Source organism: Podarcis bocagei (assembly GCF_964188305.1).
Source record: "Podarcis bocagei genome assembly, chromosome: 12".
Taxonomy (NCBI): Eukaryota; Metazoa; Chordata; class Lepidosauria; order Squamata; family Lacertidae; genus Podarcis; species Podarcis bocagei.
This window is the reverse complement of record NC_138137.1, coordinates 4,031,247-4,048,387: the sequence shown is the minus strand read 5'-3', so window position 1 is coordinate 4,048,387 and position 17,141 is coordinate 4,031,247. Positions and strand designations below refer to the sequence as shown.

The 17,141-nt window shown below is 44.3% G+C and overlaps 2 long non-coding RNA genes across 2 annotated transcripts; both read right to left on the bottom strand.

The window, feature by feature from the left end:
- Window positions 1-929: 929 nt before the first annotated feature.
- LOC308570425 lies at window positions 930-5,222 on the bottom strand. Its single transcript, XR_014001166.1, has 2 exons — window positions 4,784-5,222; window positions 930-4,327 (listed from the first exon to the last, which is right to left on the bottom strand). It is a non-coding gene; the product is annotated as an uncharacterized lncRNA (long non-coding RNA).
- Window positions 5,223-6,223: 1,001 nt separating this feature from the next.
- On the bottom strand, window positions 6,224-7,678 carry LOC308570440. The gene is made up of 2 exons (XR_014001186.1): window positions 7,617-7,678; window positions 6,224-7,330 (listed from the first exon to the last, which is right to left on the bottom strand). It is a non-coding gene; the product is annotated as an uncharacterized lncRNA (long non-coding RNA).
- Window positions 7,679-17,141: the final 9,463 nt, after the last annotated feature.

Here is a 17,141-nt window from a genome sequence, read left to right as displayed (position 1 = left end):
ATAAAGAACTGAAATTTAAAGGAGTTGAGATCCTTGGAGCCAAATTCTCAACAGAAAAGAGCACACAATCACATGGAATTGAAGCCCTAGACAAAACCTGGCACGAGTGGAACACTGGCCATACCATACCTTCCAAATGGAAGGGGGGGGGGAGGAATAATAATAATAATAATAATATGCTGCCCATCTGACTGGGTTGCCCCAGCCAATCTGGGCTGCTCCCAACAAAAAATGTACAACATCACACACTAAAAATTTGCCTGAACGAGGCTGCCTCCCAGAATTATGAAAGCCATTGCGGGTTCTGATTTGATCCCGGAATGTCCTTATTTCCTCTGCCAGTGATGCAGCCACCGAGCTCAAGAAGGAAGATGAGCCAGCACTTGTCCTGAGCAGCAGTGGCAGCGAGAGAGCATCCTGTGGCCTCTCCATGGCCGCTGCTGCCGGCCTCCTCCCTTGGGCAGATTGTGGCAGCTGCGGGAGAGCGGGAGGGGGGGAGGCTGTTGCCGCTGAGCCCCAGCCTTGCATGATGTGCTGGCTGTGAGGTGCAGGCAAAGAGCAGGGCTAACCTGGGTGGGAAGAAAGGCAGAACGCAAGGAGTAGAGTCTTTGATTTAATAATATTAATAAACCTGTGTGTGTGTGTGTGTGTGTGTGTGTGTGTCTCCAATCTTGCCCCTTCCTAAAATTTATTTCTTGGTGAATTTCTTTTTGTAAATCTATCAAAGAATTAAAAAAAATCAGAATTAAAGGCAAAGGCATGTCAGTGGCATGTGTGTTGTGTCCCATTGGTGAAGTCGTGGTGGCGCTTGCCCTTCTGGTAGGAAATGCTTGGGGGGGGGGAGGTTCAGTTGGGAGGAGTGAGAAATGTCCCTTTTTTCATCTGAGGAACGTTGGAGGGTATGGCATACATGTATGAGCAACAGCCAGTCCGTGTTTACTCTTTTCTTTACTTTCCTTGTAATCTTTTCATTTCCTTTTTTTTAAATTATTTTTTATTCATTTTACAATACAAAAATATAAAAACACATAACACAATTTTTCACAAATACATTTTTTGGAGTTCCCTCAGCTCTTCTGCAAATCCTCCGTTTCAGTCCTTCTTCCGCATTTCTTAATCTAATATTGCCTTTTATTAAAAACCTCCTCCCTCTTATTCCCTTTTTTACAATATTTCTAATATTATTTTCACAGAGCCTCTTGCAAACCTACAAACGTTAATTGTTCATCGCAAATACTTTTCAAATAGTCTACAAATTTACTCCAGTCTTCAGTGAATCTGTGGTCTCATTGGCCTCGGATCCTTCCTGTTAGTTTATCAAGTTCTGCGTATTCCATTAACTTCATTCTCCGTTCTTCCATTGACGGTAATTCTTCTTGTTTCCATTTTTGGGTTAGCAGTATTCTTGCCGCTGTTACTGCGTATAGAAAAAGCTTGTAATCTTTTCTGTTTACTTCATTTCCTACCATTCCTAACAAAAATGCCTCTGGTTTCTTAACAAATGTATATTTCAACATTTTTTTTCCAATTCGTTATATATCATTTCCCAGAAGCCTTTCACCTTCTTACATTCCCACCACATATGATAAAAAGTCCCTTCCTTTTCTTTACATTTCCAACATTTATTACACACTTTATATACTCTTGCTAACTTCACTGGTGTTATATACCATCTATATACCATTTTCATAACATTTTCTTTTAATGCAGTACAGGCCATAAATTTTAACCGTTCGTTCCATAGTTTATCCAGTAATCTTTTCATTTCCATTCAGTTACTGGCCTTTGGAGAACTACAGAACATTATTCTGAGTAGCTGTACTGGGAATGTAGATTTGAGATGTAACAGGAGTATAATAACCAAATGCTTGATCCATATAAGGGCCAGATTAGGAGGTAGCCGTGTTTGTGTGTGCAGAGAGAGATGAGATGGATAGATCACTAATACGTCAGAGATATGAGTGAACAGTAGGTAATACTGAATATTTATGTAGAACATTTTATTAGTATTTGATGCTTCACATATATTTCACTGATCCTTACAAAAAACCTGTTAAGTGTCAGTCCATGTCCTATGTTCTACTGAGAGAGGTGGTGGCTTGGGTAAAATCAGCTAGTGACATGGCCAAGAGGAAGATTAAACCCAGGGGTTTATGGCTCATGTCTTTGGTCTACTGTTCTACGGGGGCTCTATAAAACTTAATGGTCTGTCTTGATATTCTACATTATCTTTTTGTGAGTTTTAGTTCTGAAGGAGTAAAACTGGATTATGCTCGTCATTCATACAGACTACAACCTTCTCTATGGCACAATCCTCTATGACCCACCATGTGTTAACTGAAATGAATTACACCTTTCAAAGCAATAGGTGGCAGTGAATCTCTAGTTATTTCAGACTACAATACCAACATAGTCGATGATGATGCTGGTGAAAAATCTGCAAGTGTAATTAACTGCATTGGGAATAATTAAGAGAAAATGTGATTGTTGACCCCAATGTTTAGTTACTATAATACACAGATTTATCAGAAGTCCATTCTGATAAATGTGGGCATGTGATAGCTTCAATTGGAGATATGTTTTCAATTCCTTTTGCAACTGGATGACATAGTTGAGTGATGGTATATGAGGGATAGCCAGTTGGTGTCTTACGAACTGGATTAAGTCCCTAAGGCAATTTTGTCTGTGGCCCTGGTGACCATCATAATTTTTAATTCATGGTATGGTAAAATATTTGCACAACTGTAGGAGAGGAGAAAGCATTGTTTCCAAAAGTTAGACATGCAACATGCAACATTTATATCCTTCACTTTCATTTTACAACAGCATTTAATCCTCATGCATGTATATCTATACATGCCTGAGCATACACACTCCATAACTGGGGGATCCTTACTGGTGACAGCTTCACAGGTGGTTAAGCTTTACAATAAAGGAGTTTTGCTATGTGGCAAAATACATTTCCTGTGCATTTTGCTACATAGGAAGTATATTGGTAATTTCCTGCTATAGAGGTAAACCCAGGGATGCTTTTCCAATTGCTTTTTCAAGATGCTGGCAAATGCTCAGAAATCCACAAAAATAGTGGGGGAACATGCAAGTATCCTTCTGAGAAAAGACCAAGAGGATTGGCTCTGAAGGTCATGCAGCTGTTCCTGTTCCACTTTTAGCATTCCTCCAGAAGTTCAGATGAAGGTGCAACTCCCAGTTGTACGTTTGCCTCCCTAAGCAGCGGGAGAACGGCTCTTGCTGTTAGCAATACCAAAGGGAATTCCAGGGTATCCTTTGTCCAGACTGCAGTTCAAAAGTGCTGGAATATTAATGCTCTTAAAGCTCAGAGGCCGTTTTATTTATTTTTTACAGGTGGGCGGTGCTATCCCTAACATGCAAATTTGTTTTTACAAAATCATAATAAGGAATTTTAAAATACAATTGATCATGGATACTATAAACCAATTAACCCTTTTTTTAAAAAAAAGGAAAAACAAAAAAGCTAGTGGGGCAATAGAATGGAAGTGTATTACGTTCTTAAGTAATGAACAGGAGTATTTTATCTTGATTTTAATAATGCAGGAAACAGTGACCGCTTAATAAAGCTAATTGAACAAATACACAGTTTGTTGCATGAAACATAAAGGAATCAGAAAAAAGAGCAAGGAAATCAGAAAGTAAAGCTGCACCCAAGTGTCCCATTATATTTGACACTGCTTTACTGGGAGCAACCAGGAATGGATTCCTACGTTTCCACTGAAGAAAGTACAGACCATTGTGAAAAGGCTTGATGTAGGGTAGAAGATTATATTTTAATTGGATGAGCTCTAATTATTGCAACTCCAAACTCGGAAGTTTATTTTTTCCTAAAAATGTATTTACACAAAGAACTGTTCACTGTGCCACAAAAGTGTGATCGATTTAAACAGCATTGCCTTGCTAAGAAATACTCTTAATCTAGGTAAAATTAGTCATGACTAATTTCCTCTGAGTAAGCCATAGTAAACAGAGGCCTCATCCACACTCCTGCTTGCCCTGCCGCTTTCCCCTGGGAAAACCCACAGCTAAGCACTGAAGCAGAACAAAGGGCAATCAGGTTTTCCATGACCGCCATTTGCTCTGATTTAGCACTAAAGAGAGGGTTTCCCAGGGGAAAGCAGTGGGGCAAAGGCAATAATGCTCAGACCTGTGCCTAGAAAGCGCAGGACAAGTCAAAAACCACCTGGACCCAGGCTTTCTAAGCGTAGGACAAGCAGGAGTGTGGGTGCGCCCAGAGAGAACCTGCTTGTGAATAAACACACATGGGAATGGAACTTAATGTACCGTATTTTTCGCCCTATAGGACGCAGCGGCGTAGCGTGGGTTGTCAGCACCCGGGGCAAGGCAAGTAATTTGCGCCCCCTAACCCGGGGCAAGGCAAGTAATTTGCGCCCCATAACCCGGAGCAAGGCAAGTAATTTGCGCCCCCTAACCTGCCGTCGCTGCCAGCTTCTTCTTGCTGCTGCCTGGTCTGGTCTGGTGTGGTTCTCTCCCGCACTCAGCGCTGCGCTGGGCGGCCGCTGCACTGTCCCTCCCCCAGATAGTCCCTCTCTCTCTCTCCGCACCGCACGCCTGGCACCCACCCCCTCCACAGTGGGCGGCGACCCAGCGGCTCGGATCGGATTCACACAGCCAGCACTGCAGTAAGAGAGAATGAGTGAGCCAGGTAGGGGCAGAGAGCTGTGAGTGCGAGCGCCCCCCTAGATGTTGCGCCCAGTGCGGCCGGCCCTCTGCACCCCCCACGCTACGCCACTGATAGGACGCACTTTTTCCCCTCCAAAAATGAAGGGGAAATGTGTGTGCGTCCTATGGGGCGAATGCAGGCTTTCGCTGAAGCCTGGAGAGCGAGGGGGGTCGGTGCGCACCGACCCCTCTTGCTCTCCAGGCTTCAGGAAGCTATCCCCCCAGCCCGGCAAGCTCCCAGAGCGATGCCAAAGCTGCGCGCAGCTTCGCCATCACTCTGGGACCCGTTCTGGGGGCTGGGATCAGGGGAAGCTCCGGCTTCCCCCGCCCGCAGCCTCGCAAGCTCTGAGAGCGATGGCGAACGTGCACGCACCTTCGCCAGCGCTCTCCGACCCGCTCTGGGGGCTGGGGGAAGCTCCGGCTTCCCCCACCCCCAGCCCCGCAAGCTCCGGGAGCGATGGCGAAGGTGCGCTCACCTTCGCCAGCGCTCTCCGACCCGTTCTGGGGGCTGGGGTCGGGGGAAGCTCGGGCTTCCCCCACCCCAGCCCCGCGCCGGGGGGGGAAATAAATTTTTTCCCTTTATTTCCCCCCCCAAATCTAGGTGTGTCCTATGGGCCGGTGCATCCTATAGGGCGAAAAATACGGTACATTGTATGAATGTTGACTAAAAAGCAAGTCCCTTCGAGGCTTATAGTCTGGTAAATGGTTATAGGACCACAGCTTAGGTTTCCAGTGGACCTTAGTTGTGACTATCCTTAGCTGAATTGGAGTCACTTTCATCAGCTGCTATTCGTTTCTGAAAAACCACACAGGTCCCACAGGCGCCATCTTTAAAAGAACAGCCCATAGTGTGAGCTATAAGAATAAGGGGAAATGGCAACATATGAAATAACCACCCAGGTAATCTGTAAATATAGGCTGATATTTGAACTTTTTCTATTTGTATAGGAATACAGTGGTACCTCGTGGGACGCGGGTGGCGCTGTGGGTTAAACCACAGAGCCTAGGACTTGCCGATCAGAAGGTCAGTGGTTCGAATCCCCGCGATGGGGTGAGCTCCTGTTGCTTGGTCCCAGCTCCTGCCAACCTAGCAGTTCGAAAGAACATCAAAGTGCAAGTAGATAAATAGGTACCGCTCGGGTAGGAAGGTAAACGGCGTTTCCGTGCGCTGCTCTGGTTCGCCAGAAGTGGCTTAGTCATGCTGGCCACATGACTGTATGCTGGCTCCCTCCGCCAATAAAGCGAGATGAGCGCTGCAACCCCAGAGTCGGTCACGACTGGACCTAATGGTCAGGGGTCCTTTACTTTACAGTGGTACCTCAGTTTTTTAACGTCTCCGTAGTTGAATGTTTCGGAACTCAAATGCCGAAAACCCGGAAGTAAATGCCTCAGTTTTCTAACGCGCCACGGAAGTCAAACAGGAAATCCAGCTTCTGTTTTGAGTTTTCTGTATTGAGGCTTCTGTTTTGAGGCTTCTACTTTCAGTTTTCGGTTTTCAAATGTTTCGGAACTTGAACGGATTACGTTTGAAAACTGAGGTACCACTGTACAGACGGAATGGTGTGATGCTGTATCCCCCCCCAAAAAAAAATTATTTCAGTGGTTTGGCAGATGACTTATAAAAACTTGTTTGAAGGTTAACTGAGGAATCGCAAGCTATAGAAGCCTTGGTTTCATATGACAAGGCTATTCTTGTTTGTTCTTCAGCACGACTGGGAAGGAAAAGCATTTCAAGTCATTACTTTTTAAAAGTGTGCTGCAAATATATTTTCCAGAGACAATATAACTTATTTCTATGTGCCTTGTGGCTCTACAGGGTATCTCAATTAAATCTTACTCCTGTAGTTGTGCTACTGTATTCCATGGTCCTGGCAAGTGAAGAAGATAAGATGAATTGGGCTACTCTCATGCTTCATGAAACGCACAGAAAGGAATGAGATAATCCAAAGAGAAGGGGTAATAGAAAAGTGAGCCTGAAGAATGCATTGTCAGTTACACTAGAAAAACAAAATTAGCAGAGGTCATCAAGAGGGGAAAGTATGCAGAATCACAGAAGGGAAACTTTGTAATGAATGGAGTTCTCTTCTGTCTTGGAAGTCTCTTTTTCTGTTGGTTAGAGCAGCAGCTGGGAATCTCCAATGTGTAGGACTAATGAGGCCAACATGAGACCATTTCCCCCAAGCATCATAGGACATGGCTCCTTGCCTAAAGTGGGGTTTGTAAGCAGCTGATGTTGGCAAGTGCAAAAGCCTGGTTGGCAACCTCAAGATCCAGCCTCCCAGTTGGAAAAGTCCCCTACCTCTGGAGTAGCGTTCACCACAAATTCATAATAAACACCTTCCTACTATAAACAATTTCACTGCCCTCTAGTTAATGGGCTCCAGTGGCAGAAGTGATGACTGTGGATAATGCTAGCAATATCCAGTCCTACCAGGGCCAGCCTACCCATGAGGCAAGGTGAGGCAACTGCCTCAGGTGGCAGAATCCACAGAGGCAGCGGATCCCAAGGTATATTCCCCTCTCTGTTCCTGATATATATCTCTACTCGCCCCTTTCTCCCTGGTATGGAGGGAGGTACCATTTTGTTGTTCACCTCAGGTGCCCAAATGTTCTGAAACTAAGCAAATAAGACATGGCTGCTGTTTTATAAGGGATAAACTTACTAGAAAAAGCAAAATTCTGTAGTGGGCTACCCCTATGAAAGTATAAGGGAAAAACATGTTCTGTAGAGAAAGAAAATATTATGTAGAGACAAAAATATCAGGTGAGGTGTTTTTAAGCAATAATGCACCTTTAGGGAATCACATTTCAGCCAGCATAGAGTTGTGCATTTTTAAAGAGCGGATTCATTTTTGTCCTGTTTCAATGGGCATTTTAATTGGATTAGTAAAACTTATTTTTACCTGACTCAGACCTTAGGGATGGGTAAGATAGACATTGAAACAAGTAGGCCCTGATTTATTCAGAGAGATGCAGCCAACTAAACCATACTCAGAGAAGAATCATGGAAATCCATGGTCTACTCCGAGTATGATTAAGTCAGATACAACCCAGAGGCAGCAGTTGGGTATTAGGTGGATCCAGAGCAGGCTTCCTCAAACTCAACCCTCCAGATGTTTTTTGCCTACAACTCCCATGATCCCTAGCTAGCAGGACCAGTGGTCAGGGATGATGGGAATTGTAGTCTCAAAACATCTGGAGGACCAAGTTTGAGGAGGCCTGATCCAGAGCTAGAACAGCTAGATCCGCAGCTATTACTACTGATTGAGGACATGAACTTCGCTTTCAGGCAATCAGGATATATAACTTTCTCACCGTGCTGACCTGACAAATGCTGGGGTTCTTGCTCCTGTCAAATATGCTGTATCACCGTTCATCAGAATCAATTGGCAACTGATTTCAGCAGGGTGATGTCTGCTGCCAGTAATTTAATTCAGCTCACTTTATTGATGACTTAATGGCTTTGATTATAATGACATTGTCTTCCAGATAGCAGATGTCAGAGCTTTCTAATCATTTCCCCAACTATCACACAGAACCAGCCATTGTCTTCCACATGTAGTAGGGGTATTGAATTTACAAAAATTCTGCACATAACTTAAGAAGTGTACTTGCAAATTAACCTTAGAACACAATGAACATGGCTTGACTGCACGGTTTTAAACATATGCAGAAGATTCTAGGGAGAAATTAAGGATAATTGCATTTAAAAACCAATAAAGCCAAATGCAAATATAAACTAGCTGGTTTGAAAAAAAATGAAGACAAAGAAGCTTGCAAATAAAACCAACAGTTAACCTGACTAGACTAATCAGGTCACCTGAGCAGAGTCTTGGGTTTTGGTGTGCATGCAAAGGTACAATTGAGAAGTCCTGATGGACCGCACTTTTTTGGCAATGTGTCACCCTAGATGACACTGAAGTGTGAAGTAGCTATTAAAGGGAGAGGAGTCCTCTCAAAACTCTCTACCCAAAATCTGTTCTCACTGATCTAAGTGGTTGTGTGTGAGTGGGTGGGTTACTATTCAGAAGAGATTTAAAAGCATTCTGACTTGCTCAGGGCTTTTGTTAAGCATTTCAAAGCAGAGACCTGGCACCAGAGACATTTTTTCCAGAGGAAAGCCCTTAGAGCAATTGACTGCATCTCAAACGATTTATGTTTTAAATAGACAAGATGAGCAAAGGTAGTTGAAGGAGAGCAAATGAACATGCACCATGGAACATGTAGCACTGGCGCAGAGTCTCCTTGTGACCAGGCCAGTTCAGGTCAGGAGATAAGCGGCTTGCCACATCAAAGTGTTTTAGGAAGCCCTAACATTTGAAGGCCCTGACAGGTGGACATCCTGAAGAAATGAATTTTCCATTTGTGAAAAGAAAATGGATGCTTTATTATTTATTATGAAACAGATTGGGGGTGGGAATTGCCATCCTGTTCTTTGTCTCAGGCAGCAAATGGTCTTGGGACAGCCCTGGTTGTTGTCCAGCAACATCTGGGTGGCCGCAGGTCCCCCAGCCCTGAAGTAGAAGATACACAGCAGGTTCTATATGAATTATAGCATGTGTGACTTTAGCCATTATCCTTCTACCTGCTGGGTACCAATGCTATCAGGCATCAGTCCCAGCAAATGCCAGGCTTACACATTTCATGTGGTGGTGAGTACAACTGTCACCATGATCCTGGTTCCCCTTTTTCATCCCCTTTGGGTAATTCCCACCAGGCTAAACAACTAATCCAGTCCCGAGTTCAGAAGTGATTAAACTGAGGCATATCATAGCCAGCCTAGACAATTGTCACATTGTTCAGAATTCTAGTTTATAGTTGTCATTTTAACACCACTGCTCCCCGACAGTTGTATTGAGCTTTTAACAGCTACAAGGCAGACAGAAATTTAAGTTTTATTTTGTATGGAAATAAAGTGATGAGGGATAGCATTGCCTGTTGACCTGCTGCCTGCTGCATCATTCTTAAAGGTCCAGAGCATCTGTCAGAAAAGTAATCTGCAGCCCTAGCATCCAACGCGCGTACTTTAATCTCATGGCTGAAAAAACAGACAAAAGCAGGGAAACTCCCTTCCTCAGCGCTTACACCAAATTAATCACAGTTGGCCTATGTGTCAAATAATCATCTTGCTAGCTTCCCCTGAAGCCCTGGACAATATTTGAACTTTGTGATTTAATGATTGTAGCAATCCTTGGCAGTTAGCTGGCCTTCAAAACAGTTTGTCAAAGGTCTACCTAAGAAAGCTGAGGGTACTGAACAAAAGCATTCAAGAAGATTGCAGAGGGCAAAGTTCAATGGGGCTTACTCTAAAGTAAGTGCACATGGGATTGCAGCCATAGGCTTACTGGCTCCTGTTGAATTAAACCATATTAAAACCAGGTATTCTCTTGGTTTGTAGATCAGTTTTATACTTACCCATGGTTGTTGTTTTTAAGGGTGTGTTCACTGTGGCTTCCCACATAACTATAAGAGAATGCTGGGACTAAATTTTTCCTGTTATTGACCGGCTACAAAAGATGGGGACTTTGTACTGAAGTGAAGCTGTAATGCATTACTTATTGTGCTGTGACTAATATGACTTTATGTCTTATTTTAGCTACAGAGAAAGCCCTTGAGCAATGGGGAATTACCAGAAAAATAGCAGTATGGGAATAGGAAATGGAAAAGAAAAGGAGCGAGAAAATGCTTCACACTGGATTTCTATAAGCGCAGTGTTGATCCATTTTAGATGTGTGGTGCTGTGCAGCTTTTGTAAATGGAAATACAAACTATGAATTAGCCTATACAGCTTGCCACGTTAACCATGCGACTGGACACAATTTAGAGGAGATGGTATGTATCTGCTTTCAGTTTAAATTTACCAGCTTATCATTATGTCTGAACCATAGGAGCCAACTTTTAGGAGCTGCCGAAGTCCCTTTGGTTCCCCTAAGGTTGATGGGCATTGCCATTCAAATGGTTTGCGTGTGCCACATCTTGTGATTGATTATGCAAGGTAGGGCTTTCCTGCCCCTCCCATAAAAATATTTTATTCAATTTGGCACACCTGGTCTGAACTGTGAACAGTGAATAGTTTAAATTACCGTAGTTTTCGCTCTATAGGATGCACTTATCCCCCTCCAAAATTAAGGGGAAATGTGTGTGCGTCCTATGGAGCGAATGCAGGTTCCTTGGCTTCAGCGATAGCAACGCGAAGCCTCCGAAGCACAGAGGGAGCGCTCCCAGTCCCACCAGGAGATGCTGGGGACTGAACCTGATGCCTTCTGCATGCTAAGCAGTTGTTCTACCACTGAGCTATGGCCCTAGCTCACAATATTGTTGTCAGGATAAAATGGAGAAGGTAGAGGCTGAAGTGTGTATGCTCTGTGGAGGAAAGGTGGGATAGAAGTATAAGAAGGAATATAGTATGTAAAGTAGCCTGTAAGTGAATAAACTACAGTATATTTTTAACTTACTCTCCTAATAATTTGTATATAAATTATAAAAGTGGTATATAAATTTTGTTAAATAAAAAAAGAGGAAATGTTCAGACTTTCAAACAGTATGTTATGCCTGAGCCTTCATTGCTGAAACTCCCAACAGCATTTTCATGCTCACAAACACCTGATGAAGGAACCATTGTGACATAACCCATTCAAGCAGATATAAGGGGCAACAGGCTGTCAACAGTGGCAGTAGTTGGGGGCTCCCATCTATTAAAAAGCCACAGAAAGCCTTTTCATACTGCCTGAGGAATTAATCCCTTATTTAACGTTCATAATTGCTAGATCGATTTAACAAGACTGGAGCTAACATTTGCTTGGATTTGGCACCACTGATAGGGAACTGTCTGCTGCGTCCTCCACTTTGAAGTCACCCTGGTCTTTGGGCCTCCAGCACCTTCTTCAGCATGTCCAACCCATCTAAGAGGCGTATGATAATGGTGTTCCACTGGGTTAGGAAGAAGCCTCTGACAGAGAAACCGTGCTCTACCATCTCGGCCAGACCTTCTGCCTCTGCACCGGCTTGCAACACTCCTCACATTTCACCCTACTTCACAAGGAGCAAGACACAACCCACTCCGCTCAGGAGGTCCAGCAGGCGCAAGGTGCTGCGATTGCCGAATCTCACCGACCCCAAGGTTTTAAGATCTGTCATTGGCAGTGTTGGCCGGAAGAGAGCCCGCAGGCGCAAGCAAAAGAAGACTCCAGCGGGAACAGGAAAAGGGGTGATGGCTAGGCTAGAGGCAAGAAGGCTCCAAATTTGCGGGGTGGGATTGCTTTGGAAGATGCCTTCTCACAATCTCTACCCTTGAATCACGTATCCAAGGTTCAAGCAAGCTCATCCACGTAGCACTAAATTATGCTTTAATGCAGTGGTTCTCAAAGGGTGTGGTGCACCAGCCTGGTGTGGCTGGAGAGGATGACAAGTGATGGGAGAGTGATGGGAAGATTCAAGGACAATCAAAGAAGCACCAAACATTTCATTGTAGTATAGTATAGTATCAAAGTATTTTTTTTAGATTTTGCCTAATATGTATAGAAATCTTTTTCAAAATGAGAGCAAGAGCATCAAGTGATACTGAGGACAGTCCGAATTGTATTTTCTAATGTTTTTCTTATCAATTCAAAAATTCAGTGTGGCTCAAGAAAATTTTATTCTGAAACTGTGGCCCAGAGATAAAGGCTTGAGAACCACTGCTTTAGTGTTATGTTTGAACTAGGCCTCGGCTTTTAATTTTTGTTTGAACTATAGCCTGGGAAGTTGTGAAAATGTGCAACCTATTTCCCCAATAGCTATTAACCAAATAATCTGCTTCTAGCATGTCCTGTTTCAAAGCATTCTGTACATTTCGCAATATTGTAGCAGATAACATTTGTCACCTGCATTGGCCTGCATCTTCTGATATGGTATTTGCCATCTGTTCATTTTGCAACCTGACATTTTCTGTATAAGCCCATATAGACGAATTGTTTCATCTGAAAATCAATTGTAGCTTAAAATACAGAGACACACAGACACATGGTGCTATCTAATAACTTGAAAGAGTCTTACCCTTACCTTAACTCCAAATATAAAAGCAGACACCACTATCTTAAAACTTTCAAATAATGAGACTGCTTTCTCCAAACTACTAAGTAAAGGATATTGAATTTTCAACAGATTCTTTTTCTCTCATTCCTGCAGGCCAAACCCCTTCTTCTGCACAACTCTGAAAGGCAGACAGTGCCCCATAATGATACTCATTTCCTGATCACCCTATTTTTTAGCCAAAGCATGCCCCCTCACTAGCCTTCTAAAAACAGGAGCTAACAAGGCCATCAACCAAGGTAACAGGGCCAGGCCCTTTCTGCCTTCCTCCTGCAGTTTGAGCAGCGCCTGATATCTGGCCATCCTTAATAACATTTCTGTGCCTGAAAATGTGTGCAACCTGTAGAGTAGAACAGACCTGAATTCTTTCTACTATTGGTGAAAAATTAAATTTCACAGAACAAATGGGGCAATGGGTTGGAGGATAGGATGTAACTGGGTCTGGCATCTGTTAGGAAATAACTGGGGAATAACCGGGGAATACCAATTAATCATGAAGCCCCACGTGTGTGAGAAACTACAAAAGGAAAGTGGCTGACTGCCTGAATTCCAAAAATACAGGTCTTGGTTCACTACCCAGTCAAAGGAGCCCCTGGCAGAGTTTAAAACTGCAATGTATGCAGCATTTGCAAAGCATGGAAAATATAGGTTGTTGGATATCCCCATATTAAGCGTTCACAATGTGCTCCCCTGCCTCTACCCCTCTCACAGTGAATAGACTACAATGTAAATTACTTACACTAATCAGAGGTCTCATTCATGCACCATTTAATGCTACAGCAAAAGTAATACAGGTAAAAACTTCTTCAGTGCAAAATACAAAAATTATATTCAAACATGGAGCCTGGATCTCAGGAGCATCAGTCTCAAGCCTCTGGTCAAGTACATGGGTCAAAGAGGAGAGAGGGGAGAAGGGGAGGAACAGGAAACAAGCCTTCCTCCCACCCTGAAGGTGAGATGGCGTGACCTAGCCAAGCCTTCTCTAGTAGTTTACAGCTCTGTGGTCCTTAACCCCTTCATGTACTAACTAGCATAGACATCCATTGTTAGGCTTGACTGCAAAATCTCCCACAGCATCAACAGGTAACATCCTCAGTCAGCTGCTGAGGGCCCCTTTTCTGGCACTCTAATGATACCATGTGGCTCCACTGCATTGTGGGTAGTCAGAGTCAACCCTTCCATTAGTCATAGTTAGCCCTTTGTCTCAGAGGGTGGATAGGGAGAGGGGATAGTTCTGGATGCTATTTCACTCACTGCGGTCAAGCCCATCTGTCCTCACCCCTCCCCACCACCCACTGTGGAGTAACCAGCAGGGCAGCTGCCTAACACTCTTCAGTAACACTGGGTTGTCCTTCTGAGGAAGATTCTGGGTTAGGTGAAGTGGCCTGAAAGAATGTCTGTGCCCACTGCTGCCACTTTGTTGCACTTTCAAGCTTAATGATCTGCTGTTGTCAAACTTTAGGCAGCTTTTGCCACTGCTGGCAAACTTTAGATAGCATCTGCCGATAACAACATGCAGAAGCCAACCATGCAATTAAATCCAGCTCCAGTCTATTCAGGTGCAGTGCAGGTACATGACGCAATGGAGGTCACTGTGCAAAAGTTAATAGAGTCAAGTTAGAGGTGACAAGCACCTGATGCTGGGTACTTCACAGTTCAACTTCTTGCTCATGTATTTATTCACACATACTTAATGAACCCCAATAAAGCAAAGTGCTTCTTCACTGCAAAGCAGGATCAAGCCCTGAAGCATAGCTTGTGAGCTACAGATGCTCTTCAAAGCCCTTTGCAAACTTCACAGAAATGAAGGGAGCTTATGCCAAGAGGATGATTTGCGTTTCTCAGCCTATGACTGGATTCCTGTAATATGTTTTTCAGGTTTTAGAAATCGTCAGCAGCTTCGTTTAGCCCACCACCTTGCACCACCCCCATAGAGAACTAGTGATAAAGGGACACCGGAGGCAGTCCAGGTCTCCCACTAAGGGGCTTGCTTGTCTCTAATTGGGTTCAGAACAAGAACCTTTCATGAAAAAATGACTTTGGGAGTTGGAAATGAAGGAGTCAGGGGAGAAATAAGGAAAGGAAGCTTGCATTTTGTCACCAGCCTTTATTCTATTTTCACTCATGAGAATGAGTAATAAGAAATTGATTACTGTAGCTCTTGTTACATAATTTATTGAGCTGAAGGGTGTTTGCATGTAGGGTACTCACCACTGCAACATTTGGTGACGTCCACTACTTTAGACACACACAATATTAGATGATTCTTAGATTGTTAATGTTGAGGGCAGGGACCTCTAATTTTTATTTGTCTATAAGAAATTCTGATCATTAGACAAATTCCTGGAGCTCCAGCCTATTAATGATTATTAACAGAACAACTAAATTAAACATCAAACAGCAACTTATTGCCTTTCTGTCAGAGGTGGGGGACTTTAATTACCGTATTATGCTCGTCTGCAGGCCACATGCTTCTGCCTGGCTAAAATGCACCCCTGAACTGCGGCATTGCCTCATTTGCTTGGATGGAGAATGAAGAGAGATATGGCACAGTGTATGTGTACATAGAAATGTGTGTGGCTGGATGCTATGGCTATTTTTGCCTCTGGCCTCACACACCGCAGGCATATGGCTCCCGGAATATGGCCTATGAGGAGATATGTCCCTCAAGCTGGAAAAGGTTCTCCAACCTTTGCTTTGTGGAGCTTTCTGCAGGTGTCTGACTGCTATTGAAAACGGATGTTTAGATGGACCTTCACCAGAACCAGCTTACAGTTTGTTTGTGGAGGGCAGATTTTAACCAATACTCATTCTTCATGCAGTGCATAGCCAGACAATGGGATTTGCTCCCTCAGGAGGCAGGGATGGCCACCAACTTGGGTTGCTTTAAAAGAGGATTAGACGAATGCATGGAGGAGAGGCTTGTTCATGGCTACCAGTCATGATGGCTCCTTCCACATTTGAAGGCACCCCTGCTTCTGAATACAGTTGCTGGAAGCCACAGGAGGGGAGAATGCGCTTGTCCTCATGTTCTGCTCGCTGGTTTCCCACAGGCATCTGGTTGGGCACCCTGAGACCAGGAGGCTGGGCTAGATGGGCCAATGGCAGGCTATTCTTATGTCCTTAGACTACAGCCTAAAATCTTACTCTTGTTAGATAGTAGCACTTTTCTTATACTTATCCAGAGCTGATTGTCTTCTTCCAAAATTCAGTAGGGGTATTGGCATTGGCAGCATTCCTTGCATAAGTGTTTAAATGAAAATGCATGAAGGCGGTAAGGGAAATTGTACTTGCAGCTATAAATTCAGTGCAAAAGTACTTGCATATTTTGTGCATGCATTCTGAGCCTTCAACAGACACTGCCCATGGACTTTCAAACTTTTCTTGGTAAGCGCCGGAGATTAAAAAAGAAATATACTAAGGGAAAAATAGAAGCTGGCACCCTCAGATAGAAGAATTCAACACCAGATTCTACAAACTACCAGCACTGGCGGAGGAAGGGGGGTGCAGTGGGTGCGGCCTGCCCCGGCAGTGGCGGAGCTTCATGCAGGTGGGGGCAGAGAGCAGGTGGGGGCGGGGCTGGTGCGTGTCCTGGGGGCGGGGCACGCTGCCTGCAGGGGCGTGTGCCCAGCGCTGGGGGGGAGCAGCCACAATGGCACCCTACCGGGATCGCGCTGCCGGGAGCAGTGTGCTCCCCCACACTCCTCTTCCTCCGCCAGTGCGCCCCGGGTGTCATCCCTGAGGGGGGTGACATCGCTGCCTCCCTGGGACACTCACCATGGGCAGCGCCCCCACGGGTGGCTAGCCTGCCCCCGAGTGCACAGCATGTGTGCTGTTCCGGGTGCCAGAGCAGCTAGCTCCGCCTCTGACTACCAGTAGAATTCAGCATATCAGTGGTGTTCAGTCAGTGGACTAGGGGGAGCAGGCTGGTCCCCTAAATATTCCCCTTCCTAAAGTCTGGGAAGCTTCCGCCCAGTGTAGGGAGGGAAGTGTGATGGTCATACATGTAACTCCCCCCCCCCCGTTGCCTTTGCAAGCTGGCACCTCTGGCTGTAACTGTTCCCTCCAAAAAACTCAATGATTGCTACTGCAGCACATCATCGAAAGAAGCTGGGTTAACTGAAAGCGGGTCTAAAAAAAGGGGATTTATCAATCTGGTTGAATGAATGAAGCAACAAGGGTAGAGTGAGATTTCTTATTGGGGATGGTGAGAAGGAATCTATGAAGTTATTCAGCACGAAACAGTTTACACTGATCATATTAATATTGTAGTCTCTGAAGCAATTCTATTCCGGAGAGGAAAAAATATTCAATCATTGAATAAATTATGTGATGCTAATGTCGTTCAGGAAACAGCT